Raw genomic sequence first — 23,510 nt, 5'->3', positions numbered from 1 at the left:
CAACCTAAAACAATAGGAGGGTTCTAGTCCCTAGTGCAGCCAACATCTGGAATATAGGAAATGTTCCTTCCCCACCTACTCATTGTATAAATAAAGATATAATACTAGTGTGGACTATGTTTTATTTCATTTCATTTTGCTTTGGTTTCTAGTCAGAGAGGAATGTAATTAATTATTGAACAGCAGAGTTCTTTCCCGCTACCCTCTTTCTTCATTTTATCATTAATGAATATGATGTTCCAAAAGTTCCCTTTTGGATAACGTTTAAATAATCTCTCCTCACTAGCCATGAGATACAACACTCAACCCAACTTCTGAGATAAATATTATCTTAGCTAAACTTCTGATAAAAATGGAAATACTGAACAGGTATAACTCCAGCGTTCGCTAACCTGAGAAAGAAGGTTGTGAGTTCTATGCTAGCCTTGGCTTCATGGGGAGACCCTGACAAAAACACCATTTTAATTTTGAATTCTTACGATGTTTTGAAAGAGGATGGGTTGTCAAGATTCAGATAACTAAGTCCTGGGTGTGAAATTTGTTTTTATGATGTTTATATATTAGTCTGTATTAATTATATTTAATAATAAGTTCCAATGGGAGCTTTTTTACACACATACATTTTGCAGTTATTATTTTCTTTTTCTGATATTTTAATATAATTACATTATTGATCCCTTACTCTTTCTCCCTCCAAAACATTTTGTATACTCCTGCTTAGTCTCTGTAAAAGTTTTAAATTCATTTTACACTAATTGTTATTTCATATAAAATGTATATGTATATACATATATATTCCTAAATATAACCCATTCTGTACATATAATGCAGTGAACTATAAAGTCTGTTCCAAACTGGTGCAACTCATGTTTGGTTTGGTGATTTCCAGCCTCCTGGGTTTTGATGGTTGTCATTTGTTTGTGGTTTTTCTTTGATGTTGTTCTTTATATAGTCTGATCTGATCATGTTTGTTTTCAAAACAAAAAAAGGTTTGTTTTCAGTGTAATTATAAAGATAAATTGCAGACAGCAGATCATCAGCTCCATAAAAGACCAATAACAAAATAACTTTGCCTGTTTTAAAATTTTTTTAACAAGCCTATTTTAATCTCTTTCTGTAAAAATGACTGAATTGTGTCACATGAATACATGTTTTTGAGTACATACATGTCACAATTCCAAGAACAAGACATTAAAACAAAACCCGACTTGGCTTTCTTTACTCTTTCTTAGTTTATTTTTTAATGAGTAAGAATTATTTGTTGATTAGGTCAATTTAAAATTTTTGAATGAAGTCCCTCATATTGGAAATCTGGAATCCCAGCACTTGGGGTGTAGAAGCAGGAGGATTGTTTATTCAAGTCACCTTTGACTGCACAGTAGAATTCTGTGCCATAGGACTTTTCCTTGAGATAGAAAAGAACGTCTATTCACTTCAGCTAGAACATCATAATAGGTCAAAGCATGACTCCACCCAACACTCCTATAATGAACCTGAAGGCTATTATCATTACTTACAGGAGTGTGGTCGAGAGCTCCCTTTCAAAGAAAGTCACAAAGAGGTCCCAAAAGCAGCTACATTGCCACAAACCCAGCACAACATGGACAACCAGTCATGATCCTCGCCAGCCAAGATCACAGCTTTCTCCTGGAACTCTCTGTGCAATTTGCAATTAGATTTAAAATCAGAGAATCTCTTTCTTCCAGAAATCCTTTAATGCTTAAAAAGTAACCTAGCTGAGGTTTAGAGATGATTCAGCAGATAAGACCATATACTCCTCTTGTGGAAGACCCAAGTTTGCCCCTCGCATCCCTTCACATCAATCACAAGTCACTCCAGCTCCAGAGGAGCAGACACATACACTGTGGTGGAAAAAAAGCCCTTCCATCACAACATGGTGTAAACAATAATACAATAAAAAGATAGTTGTCTTTAATCCTTACAAGAGCTAGGCAACAATTTCATTTAGTAGGCAAAGCTTGGTGACCAGATAATTACTTGTATAGAATCTTAGATTCCTCCACAGGTTTTTGCTAGAGAACTCTTATTTCTACACTAGAACACTCTATTGTGGAAATAATCACCCAGAGAAGCACATCATAAACACATGTATTCTTTAGCATATTGGTTTTACGACAAATAAATATGAGGGTAGGGGTTGTGAGGAAGGAAGGTAAAGCTGGAGGAGCTATTCAAAACTAAGGGTGTTTGAAAAAGACAAAAAGAAACCTACTAATTTATAGAGCAACTAGAAAATATAATTAAAATTAAAAAAAAACAGTTTTTAGTGGAAGGGTCTTATATGTTTGAATGATATGGTTGGGTACGGGTGTCTCTGCTAAAAGTCAGAGGTTATTGAGAAAAATTCCCAGTGACAGCTGTAGGATGCTTTTTATAAGTTATCGTCCAGAAAGTCCCCATAACTCCTAAAACAATACACACCGTTTCCATTGTTCCTTATCACTCACCAGAACTGGGGGAGGGGGGGTACTATTACTAAAGACTCTACATATTTAGATACAGGACACATACTTCACAGAGATATGAAGTGCAGCAGAGCTAGAAGCTGCCTTGTTGCTAGCCCTTTTCATGGTGCTCGAAGGGGCTGTGTTTGCTGTTGTGGAGAAGAAAAGGCAGCATCAAGCATTTGTGTGTCCTGCACTCTTCAGCCTGTTCAACAAAGGTATGCCTGCTCATGCAATAGTCCTTGGTTGAGATGTAAATAAGACCACTTTCCTAATGGACTTGAGGACTGATTCATGAAAGGAAATAAATGTCTAGTTCTGTAAATGGTCAAAAAGCCATGGTTAGGACTATCACAAGGTCTTGCGGGGAAACTGCTACTAATATGTTGTCGAATGGTCATTCCTTAGTCAGGGTAACCATTGCTGTGATGAGACACCCTGACTGAAAGCAACTTGTGGGGGGATGGTCTATTTGGCTTTTGTTTCCATATTACTGTTCATCACTGAATGGTAGTCAGGAAAGGAACCTGAATGCATGAATTGATGCAGAATCCACAAGAGAGCACTACTTACCGGCTTGCCTAGCCTGCTTTCTGATAGAACTCAGAACCACCAGGCCAGAACCTACGATGACCTAGGTTTCCTCCACCAGCTACTAATTAAGAGCCCTATGGCTGGATCTTAAGAAAGCATTTTCTCAGCAGACGTTTCCTCCTTGCAGGTGACTCTAGCTTGTGTCACGTTGACATCTAACTGGCCAGCACATGTCATCAAAGCATCTCCCAAATGTCATATTTATGTTTATGTCAGTGATGCTCTAAGAGTTGGCCTGACAATCTTTTTGCAGGAAGTGCCAGTTAGTGCAGACACTCAGAACTGATCAAAATGCTGAGAATAAGCATCCAAGCCTAAATGGGGCATCTAAATTATCCCTCTGAAGGACGTGAAAATTGTGAATGAACCTGATGGAACCTGTCAGAGTTAGAGGATGCAGTGTCGGAAAAGAAACGTATGACACAAACAAAGACTACCAAAAAGCAACACAGCAACAAACCGAGATCAACCTGGTACAGGATATGGCAGACAGAATTGCTTAAAGCTTGCATATGTCTTTATAATGGCTATAGGTAGAATGGAAATAACGGGACGGGTTAGGCTTAACATAGCTGAAGGGAAAAAAATGCCACAACAAAAACTTTGTGTTCCAGTCTTGTGTAGCAATGACAAGTTTGATCAATACCAATGTCATGATATATGAAATCAAAACTAGCAGAAAAAGATACATAGCTGGATAATGAAGAACCTGTTATATTGCTAATATATGTTATGAAACATGAATAATTTTAATACTATCTCAAGTAACTAGATTTAATCAACTAAGGGAAATGATAATCTTCCATTATTTTCCACTTACATATAAATGTATTTATATACTAACATATCTAATTTTCATGATCTTATAAAATATAATTTTAAAAAGTTTGACATATATTGTTTTCTATTTGCCTAAGTAAGTATGTTGGTGTGTTCACTTAAACAGTGGGTAGAAATTTCCTTAATTTTATGGAATACATTAATCCATAGGCATTAACATTTTAAAGTTAATAATGTTATGGTAAAGCTTATGATAAAATAAATCGGCTTATTATTTAGTTCTTATTTCTTATTTTTATAGCTTTCTGAATCAACTTCTCTTCAAGTCATTATGAGAAAATACTACAACACCATAAACAACTTTCTCAATAATAAAGAAGAAACTCCCAATTTGCCACAGAATAGAGTTTCTGTAGAGAGAATGGGTCAAGAAATTTTAAATAGCATAAAATATAGCTGTGTGCATATTTCTTCCCAGAAACCTCTATTACATTTGTTTTAAAGCCTTTCTGCACATGTTTAGACATGAAGATACTGAATAAATCTGGCATGTGACATAAAAGCCTAGTTGTAATCATTAAAGTACAGTGGGAAAGGGGACTGGATACCCACATTAACTAACACTATGAAACATTACTAAAGGATCATTTCATCCTTAGATGAAAGTGTCTCTTCTTAAGGATCTAACCAATACACTACGCTGTCATACTGTATTCCTTCTCAAGCATCAAATGTTATATGTTCAAGTTTCATATTCTCAAGGTATGTCATATTATTATCTAAAGATTGATTTTATTTTAAAGAATGTGTGTAAGTATGCATCTCTCTCTCTCTCACTGTCTCTCTGAGTATGTGTGTGTGCACGCACACATGTGTACCTCTGTTTAGATATCTGTGGAGACCATAAGAGGGTATCAGTTCCCAGACGGTGGTATGATTCATCTGATGTGGGTGCTGGGAAGTGAACATGGCTCTTCTTGAAGAACAGTATGCGATCTTAACCGCTTAGCTGTCGCACAAGTCTCTCAAAGTCTTTCTTTATATAGTTCGTAGAGAAACCATAGCAACAGCTTTAAAAACAAGAAAAAAAAGTTTTAAACTGGTTAAAGTTGCCTTTAGAGGAGAGGAGATATACATACCCCTCGTAGCCTAAATGCTGACTTTGCACGCTACTCTGTACGGAAAGAGTTTTTTGATGTTTGATCTTGCTAGTATGATTTCATTAGAGAGCTGACTTGAATGCCACAGAGAAGCCTTGTTACACAAGTCTTTGGAATAATGATTTATGACTACAATGCTCACATTTATAAAATCTGCTTTTAAGTGTTGCCAGTATTGAACGTATTATATACTGTAGAATAAAATTCTTAGTATGTTAAATTATGGGAAAATGGTGATATAAATCTACTTTTAAATGACTTAATGAAATGATTAATAGTAGAGAAAAGTCACCCACTTCTAGTCTGTTGATACTGATCTTGAAAAAAGAGTGTTCTCACTGAGATTAGTATCCTCACATTGGTAGTATGTACTGTCTGAGACGAATTCTTTGATACAGTGTTCTAGAAAGATCATTACATATATCAATAGGGAACATTGCAATCTCAATTGTCTTACTTCCATCTTTATTGCAAATCCCTGACCATGTTTGATGTCTAGCCTTTAAGCTAGTAACTGGAAAGAGCGCCTGACCAAATTAGACTTTAACTCACCCTCTGCTCTATCTGCTTTGTCATAGCGCGTTAATAGAAAAGGGTCATTTGCCTCCTGCTGCTGAAGGCCTCAGACCATGTGTATCTTTTGCACTCTCCTGAGATGCATTCAGAAGGGTCAGGCGCTGAGCACACAGACTGATGGCGTGAACCAGGTGTGAAAAATGGACTGCTGGTACAGTTGAGCCCTTGATGCACCGGTTATTTCTGTCAGCTGCCATGATTAACTAGGCCACTTTTTCTAAGTCGTTCTTTCCCAGAAGGCTCCTTGAGGATTACTTTGTGGTTCTTCTTGACACCTTTAAACTTTCGGTCGCCATTGTACTTACACTTCTTTTTTATCCTGTCATAACATTTTCCATCAGAATTATATTGATTTCTTTTGTGAAAAATATAGTAATCCTCACAGCGACTGAGTCTTTCTATTTCTGCCAGAAAGAAAACTATTAAAATGCTTACACATCTCCCTCCAACTGATACTATGCATTTAAAATGCTTTTGTGATAATAAATACCACACAGACATATGTATCCAGTAAAGGCCTTCCATCCTTATGACACTTGCTTCTCAAGAGCAGACATATTCTTTAAAGAAAAAAAAAGTAGCTAGCTTTGCATTGATTGACATTTGTTTACTTAACTCTCTCCTTTTGAAAGCCTGCACACCTATTTCAACCTTGAACAGTTTCCAACTGTGGTATACTGGAACATTTTTTCATTTATTAAGTTCAGTGTTGCCAACCCAAACAAAGTATAATCAGCGATGATCCGAGCAGACCAAGCTGTCTAGCACCATACAATGTATCTGCATACTAATTTCCAAATTCCCTCACATTTCCAGAGAACTAATGGGATCATTTTCATTCTGTTACAGCAACTCAACAGTTACTGAATCACCATCTGTGTTTTCGTTAACCTGAATCAGATATGAATTCTGTTATTGCAAGGTAGAGCAGCTTGTTTAATGATTCTTAATCTTTTCTTTAATTAAATCATGCAGCCAACCTGAAAAATCTATCTTAATGCAAATTAGGAGCTTTTTTGGCATTCGCTTACAGTAATGCACTAATAAGGTTAATTTATGAAGGTTCTCTTCCAGTCTGTACAGATGATATTTGTTCACTGCATATTTTTAGCATATTGTCCCTTTTTGTAATATTTTAAGTAATAAAAACATAGTTATTTTTCACTTACACAAATGAGAGATACTGTAAGCAGTACTCTCTGCTAATCAAACTAAGTATGAAAAATAGGAAGACTCTTAGGTAACAGGAGGGTTCAGATTGCTGAATTTCAAATGCTAGTTGTCTGGAGGTAACTGTCTTTCCCACTGTTTTTGGTTCTGAACGTCTGAGAGTGGAGGAACCTGAGCAATGTGATAGGAGGTTCCTTGAGTTATTCTTCTGGATATGAGCTCAGATAGAAAGTATACAGAACATCACATACAATCCCACCAGAATTTCAGTAAGATAATTACTGCTAGTTACATCTTAAAAATCCAAGAATTTTCTTTTTCTTCTTAATAAGTTCTGTTATCAGTAGGCATTGTGTTTAATTGTTTTTAATATTCCTTATGGAAGGTGCCATGTTGTGTATGAAAAATTTCATTGAGACGCAATATATGATATGTCACACAGATAAAACTACTCAAATGGCAAATAAGACAAAGCAGTGGGATTAAAATTTAACAAATTAAGACTAATTCCAGTCTTATAGTCCCAGTATTTATCTATAGGTTATTTCTCCGTGGCCATGAATCTAATGGCATATGACAAAAAGACGCAGCTCACGATGAGTTTACAGTCAGCAGTTGTATTTTCTGTATTTCTTTCAAATCTGGAGGTCCCATTTGGATAAATGATGATTCCGATTATGAAGAAGGGATAAAGCCATCACTATATATTTGCTGTGTGAATGGAAGGATTGAAGGCAACACATTTACATCACTATAATAGTAAGATGGGAACATGAACAAGATATGACACCTGCTCTCAAAACCTTCAGAATTTATTGGTTTTTAGTTGCACTCTTGTGTTCCAATGTGGTTTTCAGTCACGTGTCAGCATTTCCTAAAGCATTAATGTCTCCTTTATAGTTTTATATCCTATAGAATTCTCTATAGTTCAGTGGTCATTTAGTAGAAATGGATGAAATACTCATTAAGATTATTAGTAACTGTTTTTTATACCACAAACTTTGAAATAACCTACAGCAGGATGTTTTTAATGGATGGAAGTAGAATTATGAACTATATGAGAGTTTTAAATTAAAGTTGTTGTCATCTATTCCTATGACATGTAGCCTCAATTTCTAGTTATCAGATTAAGTGTATTTTATTATACATATTAAATATATAAAAATATAATATTTAACATCACTGGGTATTGGTTGGTTATTTTCTAAATACAACTTTCAAACCGGTGATTTTCTACTTATGTGGAAATGAAAGTTTCAAAAGAAACCCTTTCGACGTCTTTCATTATGGAGATCTGAAGGACGAGTATGTCATCTATCCCCAAAAGCGCTGGGAAACGGAGAGTGTAAAAGATGAGTGCCGTAGCCTCAAGAACAGCAATAAATTGTGGACCACACTGGATGGGTTCCTTCCATTACACGCAGTATAAATATATGCAAATCTTGACCCATAGCTTTATATCTCCTCGACTTTGAAAAGATCAAAACAAGCTGATAAATGGAGTAACAAATGTGTTCTTGCCTTTAACTTCTAAGGTCCAGAATGACTACTGACTCTATTTATTATAGCCTCAGGTAGAAGTACATCCAGAGGGAACGGCACACCAACAAAACAGCATCAGTCACCTGAAGAATAATTATATGGTTTAATTAGAATTAGAACTTACGCAGGACGCCGATGTGCAATTGCCACCAGCAAGCTTAGTAAAATATTGCCAACTGTCTGGATCTGAGATTAGAGATACATGGACATTAGAGATGTTCTTTGGCACCAGGGGGAGCATTGTATTTGGCACCAAATGACCTAGGAATGGTTTTGCCCAACAAATTGGTGAGTTCCATTGCATTTTTTATTTCTTTGAGGCAGAAACTATAAAATGCTGAATTATTACTTCACAGCAAAGCTGCTATTTAAAAAATTCAACTAATATTGACTGCTGTCAGATCAGTTTCTAGATTTATTGACTTAAGAAGTAGATATAAACTGAGGTGAAGGCAAGGTCAGGTCAATATTTATCTTGTGAATCAATAGATTTGGATACGAATTAAAAAGGAACACTAAATGCATGTGCATGGTTGGTAGGAAGATGAAGCAGCAGATCAGAAAGTTTATAGTTGGGAAATTTCCTTCGCAAGTTTAACGTGTCAGACTTGAGGATTGTCGGATATTATTAACCCCAAGAACATGAAGCAGTCATAATTTTAAGTAATGGCAACAAGAATGTAGGATACATAATGGAGATATACCATGTTCGTGTCTCCAGAAGACAATTATATTGCATTATTAGCTATTAAAATTCTTTTTCATGTTAGCTTTTATTTATTTGTCTTAGAAGAAAAAGGAACAAAGTAGAAGGATATAGAATGCTATTTTGAGATTCTGCTCAATTTTCAAACCAGTGTCACTTGAAATACTGTTTCTCAGAATGAGCTGTAATTTCTTGGATACTTATTAATCATTCACCCAACAGCTAATTTGTGTGCTAAGCTACCCCACATACTCTAGACAAACAACTCTTCAATTACTTCAAGGAATATTGTTTTCAGTATTTCCTAATCAGATTCTCACAAATTCTGAGTGACTTACATCAGTTTCAGATGACAGAAAGTTATCCAATATTTACTGAATTTTAAGTAGAGAAATGTATAAGAAAAACTAAAATAACAAGTATTTTAGAATTCCCAGGTTCCGGCTTACCTATTATGGGGAGAGGCATCACACTGAAGAGTTTATAAAATGTCACATGGTGAAACAGTATTGCATATTGCAAGAGTTCAGTGATATGAGAAAACAGATTTTGTGTTATACAGAAATGAATAATGAAATAGAGAATAGATCTGTAATCTAGCCTGTGTTAATGTATCAAGGAAGAAGAGAAAAAATTCTAATGTGTTACTATGTCCTGAGACTCCAGTAGGAAATCATCATAGGAAAATACTTTGATAAGTAAATCATTTGATATAAGTATCGCATGCTAACTGTGCTGCGGGAGCTCATTCTGCTCCTTCAGCCAATAGCCTTTAAGATACCAGCCCACTGGGGGTGTGGTCTCTTAAAGGCTATTGGCTGAAGGCTTCATAACTGATTGCACCACTGGAGCTCCAAAAAATGTGTAGCTCAGGCTGGCCTTGAACTTGCGATCCCCTGCCTCTGCCTCTTTCAGCAAATCCTCTACTGGCGTGCACCACCACAACCGGCACAGAGAGGCAGAGAAGGGAGCAGAGAAAAATGTAGAGCTCAATAAAAATCAATAAAAAGAAAATCATGTGATGAAAAACTGCAACTATATATATGTGATTAGATATAAAATATATATTGGCAATAAAATTATATATATATATATATATATATGTAAAATAATCATCAGGACAATATTTTAGAAGCCCAAGTTTAAAACTGTTATCAGTTTTAGATAATTTATAACCAATAGAAAATTTATTTTGGGACCTGGGAGAGGACCCAGCAGGTGAGAAAGATATCTGTACAAGCAAGACTGAATTCCATTCCCAGAACCCATATAAAAGGCTGGGAAGTATGATGTGAACATAGCACTCCTATGGTGAGCTGGGAGGTTCAACCTGTATTATTATGAAGCCAGCAGCAAAACAAGAGAGACCCTGCTTTGGAAAAGCATAAAAGCATGAACTGATTTCTGCAAGTTGCCCTCTGACCTCCACATGCTCATAATAACACTCATGCATGTAGTCTCCCTCCCTCCTTTCATCCCTTTCCCCTGTCTCTCCCTCTGTCCTTCCCTCCCTTTCCTTCCCTGTCATACACACACATTAAAGAAAGAAAGAAAGAAACAAACAATTTTTTACATTTAAATTAATTATCTGTTTTCTCTTCTCTTGTTACATTGACATGGGCAGGGATATATGTCTATTTTCTATTTCATTATCCATAACTAAAATCAATCCCCAGGTGAAACTGCTCTTTCACGGCACCTTTTATATTCTCTTCTATATCATGTCTGTAAGAGTTTTGAGGCCACAATCCAAGGTTTAATATCTTCTGTTAGCTTCACTGCCAAGAAAGTAGACTCTTCATCAATTTATGTTGAAAGTTCAATGATACACTCAGAGAAATTTCATTTGCTTATCATTTCACTATAGTTTTTAGTTAAATTTGCTTAGTAATGGCTGCCCTGATAGAATGTTTTAGTAATTAGATGTCAGTAAAAAGAAGATAATATTCATTATTTAGAGTGAAACTTAACTAAACATCTTATTGTGTTTCCATAGCATTTTCCCATATACTATATGATAATGTACACTACAATGTGTATAAAGTATTTACCTATTTACTTTTATATTATCTTCTCAAGAATTGATTATATTTTCTTCTGTTCTTTGTAGGACCTAGTATATTACTCTTTAATTCAGTTTTCTCTTGTAATAATAGATACTGTGTATTGGATGATTTAAAAAAATAAGAATACTTAACTGTCTTACAGTTCTGAGTTTTCAGAAGTCTAAAAGCACAGTAATAGTGTCTGGCAGGGCTCTTTATGCTGTTCAATGTAGCAGAATGGCAAAGTAATCTATATGGGAACAGAAAGAAATATTCTAGTCCAACTATACTTCTATCAGGAATCCACTCATATTATTACGTGCTCATTCCTATGATAACTAAATGACCTATCTATGGAAACAAAACTAGGTTATCAAGATAGCTAGGTTGCCAATTCCTGAATTCTGTGCCTGGAACATAAATAGTAGAAGAAGACAAACTATCAAAAGTTATCCTCTGATCTGCTCACCAGTCTTGGTTCATGTATGTGTACCCAACAACCACATGTTGCAGGGAGAGGTGATGATCAATCCAGGCTGTCCTCGAACTCATAGAGATTTGCCTGAACCACCACTGGCAGGGCAAACATTTTATTTATTATATGATAAATATTTTCAAGAACTAGAGAGAACCTCTTAATCACAAATTTCACATTAGTATGTGAAACTTTGCTGTAACTGTCTGATTAATCTAATCTAGATGGTTATGATATGGAGACCACTTGTATAGGGATATTTGTGGTCATCATTTTAAATTTTGATTTTGGTTCTCCACTGATCATTTTCTACATAAGAGTCTCTGAAGCTAGACAGGAGTGAGTGTTCCAGATATCAACAATGAGCATTGATACTGAAGAAATCAGAACCAAAGCAAAGTTAACGTCACCATGAAGAGGAAGGTGACACATTTTATGTATTCGCCAAGGACATTTAACTGTCCTTAGCATATGCAGAAACATGTGGCACGATTTACTAAGACTTGCAAATTCTTAATGTAGAAACTACAGTAAAACTTCTAACATCCTCTGATGTATTACAAACTTATATTTTACAAATGCAGGGCATAACATCCTCCTGAAATGAAATGGTGACCAATTTCTTGAGTTCTTTGTATATTTTGGAGATCAGTCATCTGTCTGATATGGGGTTAGTGAAGATCTTTCCCCATTCTGTAGAACACATAATCAATTAAAAAAATGGAGTACAGACCTAAACAGAGAACTCTCAACAGAGGAATCTAAAATGGCTGAAAGACACTTAAGGAAATGTTCAACATCCTTAGTCATCAGAGAAATGCAAATCAAAACAACTCTGAGATTCCATCTTTAACCTATAAGAATGGCCAAGATCAAAATCACTGATGACAACTTATGCTGGAGAGGTTGTGAGGTAAAGTAGACACTTCTGCATTTCTGGTGGAAATGCAAGCTTGTACATCCCCTTTGGATGTCACTGTGGCTATTTCTGAGAAAATCAGGAAACAACCTTCCTCAAGACCCAGTATTACCACTTTTGGGTATATATCCAAAGGATGCTCAATCATGCTACAAGGACATTTGCTCAGTTATGTTCATAGCAGCTTTGTTTGTCATAGCCAGAACCTTGAAACAACCTAAATGCCCCCCGACTTAAGAATAAATAAGGAAAATGTGGAATATTTACACAATGGATTACTACACAGCAGAAAAAAATAACGACATCTTGAATTTTGCAGGAAAATGGATTGAGCTAGAAATCTTTATTTTGAGTGAGGTCACACAGACACAGAAAGAAAATTATCATATGTTCTCACTCATAGGTGATATTTAAACATAAAGCAAGGAAAACCAGCCTACAAACCACATTCCCAGAAAACTTAGACAACAATGAGGACACTAAGAGATACTTACATAAATGTACATAGACTTACATGGGAAGAAGAAAAAGACAAGATCTCTTGAATAAATTGGGCGAATGGGGACCTTGGGGGAGGGTTGAAAGGTGGAGGAGAGAGACAGGGAGGGGAGCAGAGAAAAATGTAGAGCTCAATAAAAAACAATAAAAAAAGAAAAGAAACAGTAACTCAGGTGTTAACGTAAATGGAAACGTCCTTCTTCATGCCATTGATGCCTCCAAGAAAACAGTGTGAGAATTAGCTGAGTAGGAAGTAAATAATAATTTCACTACCATTCCTACTCAATGCCCAGGAAACATAGAACAATTGCTGTGAGTTAAAAGGAGGCAAATTTCTGCCCTTCAATTTATATTTAACTAATAACACCTAGAAACGTATGTCTAAAGATCACACTTATAAGTAAATATAGATGCTTAACCTTAATGTATTTTAATTTAAAAATACATGCAAATAGATTCAAGAAAATATATTATATTCAGAAACATTGTTCAGGCTCTGCCTGTTGCAGCCATCGCTCCTGTTTTATGCAGACAGCAGATTCTAGACTACAAATGGAGAAAATTACATCAGCCAGAACAAAAAAAGAATCCATTTCATTTATATTCAACTTTTCTAAAACATGATTCTTTTATTGTGGTTTTTCTGAAGAAGACGTATCTGCCAAGATATAAGCAAGGGTAAAACAACCTTCTGGAACAAGACGAAGGTTGTTTCTTAGCATCAGTTGTGACATATGCAGATTTCTATATTTAAAATGAAAACATTGAAATTATAGCTGAATGGATTAAATATTATTTGACCCAAAATAAAAAAAAATAAATTTACCATTGTAATTTTTCAACACTGGAGGGATTGTTTCTCAACCAGACAAAAAGGCCCCATTTGTTTGATATCATTTTGATGAATTATTAATTTTATCACAGCTAAGATGACAGCTAATATTAGAACATTGAATTATTAATTTTCAAATGTGCAATAAAAGCAGAATAAACATAAACTGAGATGTGTTTATGCATGGGTTGTATTGCTTATATATTCTATTTAAAAATATCAAAGGAAACAGAAGGAATTAAAAATCTTGTCAACACTTCTGACAAATTCTTGTGCTTTTTACTTTTGTGCTACTTTAAAATATAATGCTCAAATTGCATTATGTTTCATCAAATAATGAATGTGATTATTGAGTGCTAAAAATATATGTTGTCCTTATCACAGAACATCTTTGTGTAGTCTTGAGTATCATAGATTAGAAAACTTAAGCCTGGGAAGAATTAATGCTTTGAAAAGTTTTTCCTAATGCTTCCGAGATTACGTCATTTGGAAATAGAAGCTACTACTTGAGACTAACTTAAAACATTAGTGGATCAGTTTTGTCAGGTTATAGTTAGCACTGTTGCTTCATGGACTAAAACCAGAGTTCCCCTCTTCCTCAAATGCTCATTGATGCTTAAGGTTCGGTATAAAGATCAAACAATGATAATGTAGCTCTGTTACATTTGAGGGAGCTTTTGGTTCTGTTTTCAATAATTTGTTGATAGAGATCCTGGAACTTTGAGGTTTCAAATCCTTTATGACCACTGCATAAGAAAGTATAACTATGGTGTCATCTTTATAATAACTCAAAGAACACGGAACACAGTGGAACCCAGAAACAGGGATGGTAAGGAATGATGAGCCTCAGGATTCATGGGAAACAGAGTAATAAAAAAAAATTAAGAGCTAATTTCATTTCAGAAGAAATGAAGCACTTGTTCATTACAGAATTCACAGGAATAAGATCTAGATAAAAGATGGATTTGCTTCCGTTAAAACACAACATCCTTTTGCTTCTTTCCTGCAATATTTTTCAAACTTACATTCAAGGATGAAAAAACAGAAAATATTCAAATTTCAGAGTTTTTCAAATGAGACCCAGTAATAAAACTATATGACTTATCTTTGCCTAACTTAGACAGGAATGATTTTAGCCAGAATAACATTTGTGATAAAAATATTCAGAGTAATAATATTTAATCACTACTTTTAAACCTCATCATTGCCATGTGTTCTCCATTTTAGGGTTCCATGTAAGTTGCTGGAAGATTATTAATAAATTGTATTATGGTATCTAATAATTGAAATCATTTTCTATCTATTATAATACACATTATTCAGCAACTAATTTACTAGTAATCCAATTCAAACATGAAGCAGAGAGTCCTGAGATGTTTTAATCCTTTCCAATGTAATATATTTTTAATAATAGATTTTCAACTTATATTTAAAGATATGAATAACTTTTCCATAAGAGTGGTACTCGTATAGATACTCTAGTATTAAATGTAATATTATTAATGTTAGGTCTAATATTAAGTATTCTATAAGAGTATCATGGGCTCAAAGGATCAAACACTTAGAATATTACATAGCTTGTGTGAAAAAATGAACATCTATATGAAACTGAATACCCCATTTTCTCTTGTAATAAACCATTCTCCTGAAGTTTCACTATGAATATTGGACTTCAAATGTTTAAAAATTCTTAAACCACAAACATACTTAATTTAGCATTTCTTTTAATAGCTCTACATAACTAAGTAAATGAAACCTCCAAATACCATATAAGCTGGATAAATTGATGATCATACTTTTACATGTGATAGAGATGAGACCTAAGAGAACATGAGTCTTTGAATTGTAATAGCTAGATTTCTCAATCATATCACTCATGTATGGGAAGAGATCATATAGTCTTAGCTATATTGATGTGTCATATTATATTAAAAATGATGAAATGAAGGTAAAAAGAGAATGAGAGATTATATACCTTCTGCAATCAGCAGGATGATGAAATTTGAGTGAAGTGTTGAGTCATCTCCCTTTTGAAATGTGGTGAGTTCACTCTACCTTTCCCTCTTGATTTCTACTACCAACTGCAGCCATGCTATTTCTTCCTGCATCCTTCTCAGAGGCTACAAAGCAGCAGGAGCCATGAGTGTTCTTGGAAAGACCTGGGATTCTTCATGATTCTAAGTCCTGACTTGTGCCTTTAGACTATCAAGGCAGCTCTGCCTGTGACCTTTATCGATGCTTATTTTATTCAGCACAATATATTCAATATCAGATCAAGGCCTCTCCTCATATATATGCATATATATTCGTGTATAGACATAAGTGCACAATATGAAGTACACATATATATGATATATGAATATATTTATTATCCCTCTTTCTGACTTCTAATTTTTAATTTTCCTCCACTCTCCCTATTGACCTCCCTTAGAATCTGTGTAGAACACTTCTTACTTACAAATTCATGCTTTATTTTTCTTTTTGCATAGCACAATTAAATTTAATTATCATTGCCCATATATACACAGGGATGAGGCCATGCAGCCCCATTGTCAACCTACCAGTGGTCACATATGGCCTCCAAAGTTATTCTCTGTCCCTTAGCTTCCATCTACAATCAGAATCTATGCAGCTTGGGACCTTGTGAAACTCCTCCTCCATCCATAGTGGGAGGTTAACTACACTGATCTAGTGTAGGTCACACCCGCCCTTCCCCCATCTGTGTGTGTGTGTGTGTGTGTGTGTGTTGATATATATGTAGTAATTATATAGATGCCTCCTATAGGGATGGCTGAGCACTCACAGTGGGTTATTTGCGACATTTCAGTCAATTATGCGTATTTACATTTGCTACTACCCACTGCAAAAGAAACTTCTCTCACTGAAGTTAAGTGTAACACACATTTCCAGGTATAAGCATGGATATAGAGATAGAAGTTTGACAGTATTACCATGTAGCCAAACGATCATGCTATAATCATCCCTAGAGAGTAGGAATCTTGGAGGCATGGGATTTTGAGCAGACTTACAGTACCAGGTATGAATTTCTTCTTGCTTAACAGGACTCAGATATGATTAGGGAATGATTGTTTTCCCCCATCAAAGCTGCGCCACTATTGTACACATAGGAACATCTTACCAGAAAAACTGATATTATAGCATGTGATCCCCAACACTGAGGAAGATCACTGATGTCTTCCCCCCGAAAGCCTTTATAAAGTCTTCCAGGCTTTTGAAAGCTAGGCAGCTAGGAGGAAATTTCCTTGCCAATTAAAATTGATTTTGTTTGTCTCTTGTAGCCAAATGTGTAGGGTTTTCAGAAGCACAGCCTTGCCATCCATTTATAGTTGGTAACAAATAGCAATTACAATAGCCTGCACTGTTTGCAGGGAGGTCCCTGGGGTCCCTCTGGCCAATAACTCAAATGGAAATATCTAATATCTGGCATGGACTATTTTTTAAAGATTTCCTTTTTATTTAATTTTTGACTGTTTTGCCTGAATTTGTACATGTACAACACATGCCTCCCTGTTGCCATTAGAAGCTAGAAGAGAGAGGCAGATTTCACTAGAAACAGAGTTGCAGATGGTTGTGTGCCACCATGGGGGTGCTAGGAACTGAACCCTGAACCTCTGCAAAAGCAGTAAGGAAGTCTTCACTACTGAGCCATCTGTCTAGCCCTGCCATTGATGTTTTTTGTTTATTTCCTTGCCTGTTTGTGGGAGGTGTTATAAGATAGTACTTTTCCATATGGACTTTTCATGTTCTGTTTATTTTGTTTAATCCACCCCCCAACAACCCAACCCACACCTTCAGCTCCCCAATCCTCCACGTCCTTTCTTACTAAACTTCCTCCTACAGTACTCTTTTCTTTATTTTCATTTTAGTTCTGCTGTACTGTTCCTTGTCCCTTAAGTGCTCTCCATATAACAGCTCATTTCTAACTTGCTGGGTTCCACAAATGCTCCAAGTAAAACATAAAACTCAAGGTTTGAGGCTAAGAGCCACATATGAGAGAACATGTGGCATTTGTATTTCTGGGTCTATGTTGCCTCGCTCAGTAATTTTTACAGTTCTATCCATTTGCCTGCAAAATTTGTAATTCCATTTCTCTTTAAAGCTGAGCAAATCTTCGTCGTGTATAAGTACCATATTTTGATATTTTCATCAGTTGATAGGCATCTGGACTGTTTGCAATTCCTAGCTATTTATAATTTTGAGAAGCAATGAAAATGAGTGTTTAAATGCTCTTGTATTAGGATATAGAGTCTTTGGATATATGCCTATACCTGGGATGTGAAGTAAATCTTTTCTAACAGGAAGAAATTTCTTGACTGATTTCCAAACTGGCTTCAACTAATTTATACTCTCACCAACAACATATGAGGTCTCGCATTTCACAACATCTGTGCCACCATCTGTTGCCATTCTTGATGATGGCCATACTGACTGAGGTGAAATGGAATCTTAAAGCAGTTTTGATCTACATTTCCCTGACAGTTAAGGATATTAAATAGTGTTTCAATGCATCTATATTCATTCTGTTGTACACCAATTTAATTGAACTTTTGATTTTCTTGATGTTTAGTTTTTAAAATCTTTATGCATTCTAGATACTAATCCTCCGCAACATGTAGGACTGGCAGATATTTTCTCCAACTGGCAGTTTCCTTGGCTATGTGGAAGCAATGAAGTACTATCTCTCTCTCTCTCTCTCTCTTGTGCTCCTGGGGTCATACTTAGAAATATCTCCTTGTGCTGATAAAGCATAGTGATTTTATCTCCAGAAGATTCAGAGCATTTGGTTTTCTGTTGAGCTACTTAGTTGCAGTTCAGTTTTGTTCAAGAGGAAAGATAGGGATCTAGATTTGTTCTTCACGTGCAAGTTTTCTAGCACCTTGTTGAAGATGCTGTTTTTCTCTAATGCATATTTTTGGCATTTTTGTCAAAAGTAGGAAGGTATAATTTTGTACATTCCTAACTGGGTTTTCTATTCTATTGCTTCGATGCACGTATCTGTTTTTGTGCAAGTGCTATAGTGTTTGTATTACTCTCATTCTTTATAGTTTTAGATCAGTTGTAGTGATACCTTTGTTTTTGTTCAGAATTGCTTTTGTTATCTTTTTGTACTTCCATATATTTTAAAATGTTTTTTTCTCTATCTGTAAAAAGAAGTCCTGGGATTTTTATGTAATTTATAGATTGCTTTTGGTAGGGTAGTTATTTCCATAATGTTAATTCTTCCATTCTATGGGCATTGAAGGGTTTTATACTTTTCTAGCATCTTCTCAATTTCATTAAGGCTTCAAAGTCTCCATTGCAGAAATCTTCCATTTCCTTGGTTATGCCTTATATTTTTACTTTTATTGAAGTGGCTACACTAAATGGAATTCTTTCCATAACTTTTTTTATGTTTTGCATTGGTATATATAATGAAAACTAATTTTGTGTCCTATCAACATACTGTAACAATTTATTGGCTCTATGAGTGCTTTTTATGGATAGGTTATTTAGGGTATGTTATATAGAGAATCATATCATCTCCAAATAGGGATACTTTGACTTTTTTTCTATTTTTACCTTTTATTTATTTATCTTTTCTTACTGCTCTACTTAAGAGTTAATGCATTATATTGAGTATGAATAAAGAGAGTGGACACCCTTGGGTTAATCATAATTTTAGTGGGAGTGCATTTAGTACAATAATGGGCAAGTTCATTATTCATACCCTTCATCATATTGATATATGTTCCCTCCATCTCTTGTCCCTTTAGGACTTTGATCATGAGCTGATATTAGATTCTGTTAAAGGCCTTTTCTGTATCTATTGAATTAATAATATAATTTCTGTTAGTATATTTATATGATGTATTGCTTTTATTAATTTATACATGTTAAACTATCCTTGCATTTCTAGTCCATTTTAATCAGATGACATTGTGAATTCTTCTTTCTAATTGTTATGTTCACTGGGGATACAATTCTGTAGTTATGTGTTTATATGTATTTATTTAGCTTTGATATCAGGATTTAACTGGCTTCATCCATAAAAAAAAAAGTTTGTTAGCATGCCTTCTTTTTCTGTTTAGTGGAGTAATTTGATAAGTATTGGTATCACTTAACCTTTGAAGATATGTTAAAGTTCTACAGTAAGTAAGTCTGGGCCTATTTTTGCTTTTGAGACTCATTAGTGCAGCTTCAGTTTTGTTGCTGTTTAAATTATTTATTTCATTTTAAATTTAATTTAATTTTTAAAATTTTTTTCATTTTTTAATTTTAGTGAGTCATATCCATGTAAAAAATTATCCATCATTTTATTAGATTACAGATATTTAATATGTGGCATCATGATTTCCTGGATTTCATTGTCATCTCTTGTAATGTCTCCCTTTTTATACCCAAAGGTCATGAGCCATTCAGGCTGTACAAGAACACAAAGCAACTAGCAAACCTTTAGAGGTACCAACGGCCCTACTTTTAAAGCAGTTAACTGAGAAACCAATTTAGGTTAAACAGTCACCATTACTGCAGGCTTTAGAATAGCTTTAGAATAGCTGGTACAGGAGCAACCTGATGCTCACCATATTGAAGAATCAACAAGCCCTTAGAGTTCTTGTGTACTTGTTGTTAAAAAGAAATCTGATAAGTTGAGAATGATGACAGATCTAAGTGCTGTCAACAAAATAATTCAACCTATGAGACCTCTATAATCTGGAATTTCTTTGCCTTCTCTATTACCAAAAGGATGGCCTCTTATAGTTATTGATTTAAAAGATTGTTTCTTCACTATACCTTTACAAAAAAAGGATAGAGAAAAATTTGACTTCACAGTGCCTACTTATAATAATTATCAGAATACTAAGAGATACGAGTGGACTACCCTTCCACAGGGAATGCTCACTAGCCTCACTTTATGCCAATATTTTGTAACCCAGCCATTGGAAATAATATGTAAAAAATTTCCTAAATCTATAATTTACCATTACATGGATTACATTTTGCTATCTGATTCATTCTTAGATACTTTAGAAAGAAAATCTGAAGAAGAAAGTTTTACCAAAATGGGGATTACAAATTCTCCTGAAAAAATACAGAGAAGAGATTCTGTAAATCACCTAGGTTATAAAATAGGTTTACAGAAAATTAGAACACAAAAGGCACAAATTAGGAGAGACTAATTGTGTATTCTTAATGACTGTCAAAGATTGTTAGTAGACATTTCCAGTCTATGACTGACTGTTTGGATAACACCTGATCTAATAATTCATTTAAACAGAACCTTAGATGGTAATAAAGACTTGAATAGTTCCAGAGAATTGGTAGCTGAAGCAGAAAAGGAATTGACAATTGTAGAGGAGAAATTACATGAGGCAGCATGTGGATAGGGTGACTCCAAATCTTAATTGTATTCTAGTCTTATTGCATTCCAGAATTTCTCCTACATGAATTTTAATGCAAAGGAATGATGTTATCTTAGAATGAATCTTTTTGCCAAATAAACCAAGTAAAGAATTAAAAACATATGTGGAAAAAGCTTCTTAATTAATCATAAAATGTAAATTGAGACTTCATCAATTAACAGGTATAGACCCAGCAGAGATTATAGTGTCTTTCACTCAGCAAAAATACTGTTTTTACTGATAATGAAAAAAAAAGTTATGGGAAGACAATAAACCACGGCAAGAGCTCATGCTATTTTTTGGGGGAGAAATTAATAGCAATTATCACAAGAGATAGGCTTAACCTTTTAACGAAACTTTTTGGATTCTTCCGTGAATTGTACATGATGCTCCAATAACTGGAACCAGTACATTTTATACTGATGCAAATAAATCAGGGAAGGCAGGTGAGAAATCAGAAGAATTAAGTAAGGTAGAACAAAAGGCTGAATTGTATATAGTATCAGAGTGCTAAGGGATGTTAAAGAACCTCTTAATGTAGTTATTGATTCACAATATGTAGAAAGAGTTATTTTGCATATTGAAACTACTAAGTTTATACCATATGATACCGAATTGGCTTAATTATTCATACAGATTCAATATATAATAGGGAATACACTCTGCCCCCTATATATAACACATCTGATCGCATATGGGTCTGCCAAGTCCTCTAGTAATGCAGAAATTGATTACTAATTGGAAGTGTGTTGAAGGCCTCAGAAATCCATACAAAATATCATGTTAATAGGAAAGGTTAAAAGAAAAAGGTTTCTATTACATGAAAACAAGCTACCAAGATTTTAAAGAGATGTCCTACTTGGTCTTTCTATAACCAAACACCACTATGTTAAGGACTAACCCAAAGGGTATTCAAAGGAATAAAATCTGGCAAATGGATGTGTTCTACTTTGCAGAATTTGAAAAATTAAAATATGTACACTACACCATTGACTTATTCAGGTTTTCAATGGGCAGCTGCTTTAAATTCCAAAAAGGATGACTTAGTAAAAACACATATATTAGAAGTTATGGCCATCATGAGTATAAATGCTCAAATAAAGACAGATAATGGTACAACATACATCTCTAAGAAAATGAACCATTATTTTGCTTGTTATAATATAAAGCATATTACAGGTATACCACACAATCCTACAGGTCAGGCAGTTGTAGAAAAATAAATCAAACTATAAAGAATATGTTAAACAAACAGGAAGGCATAGAAAATATCCCCAGAAATAGACTATATAATGTTTTATTAACCTTGAATTTTCTTAATGCTAATGAGAAAGGGACAACAGCGGCAGAGAGACATTGGATAATAGAAAAGATTTCTGAATCAAATCAGCCAGTGTATTTCAACGATGTGTTGGCTTCACAATGAAAGCCAGTAGATGTGTTATATTGGGAAATGTGTTTTGTTCTTGTTTCCACAGGAGAAGAAAAACTATGGATACTATCAAATTTAATGAAGATTAAATTTGAAAAAGAGAAATCTCTTGAGAAAGAGAAATGACAGCTCACCCACAACAGTGACAACCATACAGGTGGTAAGGAAATTATATAGGGTTAGGACAGGATTCTGCTCTTGTCTTTACAAGAAACTACACATCCAAAAACCCTGGGTATTTGGATGCTAATAGAAGGAAAAATAAGTATCCACTAAGGATGTAGTATGGAGGCACAGGGTCCTTTTGTCCTGTCTGGCTTCCGGCCACCTGGCTAGCTTATACCCAAAATAATTACACAGAAACTGTGGGTACCACTCTGTAGTAAGGAGCACAGGCCTGCTTTTTATCCCACCCCACTAGCTTACTCCTGAAATGACCACACAGAAATTTTATTAATTATAATACTGCCTGGCCCATTATCTCTAGCCTCTTATTGGCTAATTCTCAAATCTTGATTCAACCCATTTCTAATAATCTGTATGTCACTGCAAGGTTGTGGCTTACTGGGAGGGATTTTAACCTATGTCCATCTCAGGCCAGAGATTCATGGCGTCTGCCACCCTTCCCTTCATCCCAGCATTCTTTTCTGTCTATTCCACCCACTTAAGGGCTGACCTTTCAAAAGGCCAAAGCAGTCTCTTTATTCAACCAATGAAAGCAACACAGAAACAGATGAACCTCCTACACCATAAGGATCATCAAGAAAAAGGAATATGACTTGTACGGACAGGTGATCATATATATATGTGTGTGTGTGTGTGTGTGTGTGTGTGTGTGTGTGTGTGTGTGTGTGTACATATATATATATATATATATATATAGCGATTTGGAGTTAGACAATGTCTCTCTCCTTCT

This window comes from Arvicola amphibius, chromosome 7 (genome assembly GCF_903992535.2).
Source record: "Arvicola amphibius chromosome 7, mArvAmp1.2, whole genome shotgun sequence".
NCBI classification, from domain to species: Eukaryota; Metazoa; Chordata; class Mammalia; order Rodentia; family Cricetidae; genus Arvicola; species Arvicola amphibius.
The sequence above is the reverse complement of the archived record's forward strand: the minus strand, read 5'-3'. Positions refer to the sequence as shown.